This window comes from Gossypium hirsutum, chromosome A08, assembly GCF_007990345.1.
Source record: "Gossypium hirsutum isolate 1008001.06 chromosome A08, Gossypium_hirsutum_v2.1, whole genome shotgun sequence".
Taxonomy (NCBI): Eukaryota; Viridiplantae; Streptophyta; class Magnoliopsida; order Malvales; family Malvaceae; genus Gossypium; species Gossypium hirsutum.
In genome coordinates, this window is record NC_053431.1 from 78,291,044 (window position 1) to 78,293,098 (window position 2,055).

Consider the following 2,055-nt stretch of genomic DNA (forward strand, 5'->3'; position numbering starts at 1 on the left):
AATCAAATATCGATGCCACTGTCCCAGACAGGGTCTTACATGAAATCAAATACGATACCGATGTCCCAGACTGTAATAGCCCAAAATTGGGTCTAGTTGGAACAGAGGTTTTGGGACCACAAAATCTGATATATAAATAATTATTTTATGATTATTTTGAGGTCTATGATATGATTGCATGATTGTGTGAAAATTTCGTGAAGAAATTCTATGCATAAAGTGCTTAATTCGAAGTTAGGGACTAAATTGAATAAGTTGCAAAACTTGCATTCTAGAAGTTTCTAGTATGAAATTGATTTGAAATATTAATTAGGAGGTCTTAAATAGAAATTTGACCAATTTCTAAGTTATGGACAAAAATTGGACATGGATGGAATTTTTGGAAAGTTTAGTAGTAAGGGTATTTTGGTCATTTAGGGGTAAAATGAATTAAAATACAAAATTAAAAGCCAATTTTGCTCATCTTCTTCACCATGGACGTGTATACCAAGGGAGACTCCATGGCTAGGGTTTTCAAGCTTCCCAAGCTCAATTGTAAGTCCGTTCTAACCCCGTTTTTCAAGTTCTTTACGTTTTTGGAGTCCCGGTAACTTGATTTAGCTTATGCTAGCAATAATTCAACCTAGGGTTCATATTTGGAAAAATACCCATAGGTAAAATTTGTGTATTCTGGTGTTTTATGATACAATATGAGGTTTTAAATTATGTTAGACAACTTGTGCTACTCGGTTTTAAGTGAAAACGAGCAAAATGGCTTAATTGGTAAAAATACCTAATAGTCATAAGGATATGTTAGAGTGAGAATTTGATGTTGCCATAGAAGGGAAAAGTGATCATCATGTCAAAAAACATAAGAATAAGGGATGAAGTTTAATTCCCAAGCCTAGGGGCAAAAGTGTAAATATGTAAAAGTTTAGGGGCAAAATTGTAATTTTTCCAAAGTTGGAGTTAAGGACTGTTTTGAATAGTATATTAATTAAATAAGTAAAATATGATGTTTTAGATCCCGAAAAACGAGATTTGAACCTTGTAACACCTCTATCCCGTAATCGTTGTTAGAATAGGAAAGGAGTATTACCAGACTTGTAACTCATGTCAGAACAGTAAAATTTTAAACTTTTTCTTGAAATAAAGATCATTCATTTCGATAAATGCTAAATACAGCCATGGATAAAATTAAACTTCTATAAGTACACATTCAAAGGATGCCATTTTCGCATGGCTTATATACATTAACCAGAGTATTATTCCGCTACTAGTCTATTCTATGCATGTCATAAAATAATCCAAAACATAGTAGTACCATACAGTGGATAGTGATGGTGTGACGAGTTATTGACAATCCCCGAGCAAAGGCCAAATTTGATAATCTATAAAACAGAGAAACGTAACAACAGAGTAAGCTTTCAAGGCTTAGTAAGTCTTAAGTAAAACAATTAACTTTGCTGGATTAAATACATTTATAACTTCCACAAAATCCAAGTGAAGTCTCGATGGGCTTAATAAGTCTACACAAGTACATAATACATACCTGGCCAACTTAATGTGCTGAACATCCGTAATTGTTGATTTATTACTAAGTCGCATAAGATTAGACCTTACACAAATCACGTTTTGAAATGTCAAGATATATCACCATTCGGTCAAATAGATTAAACCCTATGTATGCACATGTAATTCATCTATTTCATCCAAATTTAAGAGTATATACCCCTTCGCATTTAAAAAAAACATCAATGCTATTTTTAGTTTAATCAGTCGAACTAACACATAACACTATAATCACATTCGGTTTCCATATTTGGAAACACATATTCATGTTTTCATATTACATAAACAATTTGATAGAGTCAATACTCGTTGAATATAACTTATAACCATCTCATAAGTGATTCCCAAAGTACATTTGTAATACAAACGAAATCGAGTTCACATAGCAAGTAAGTATCACTTACCATATACTTAACCTTTGTACACTTACCGTTTCCATAGTTACCAATTACCAATTCAATCTTTCAATACCTCTAACCACTTAATCATATGCACTCATTTCGT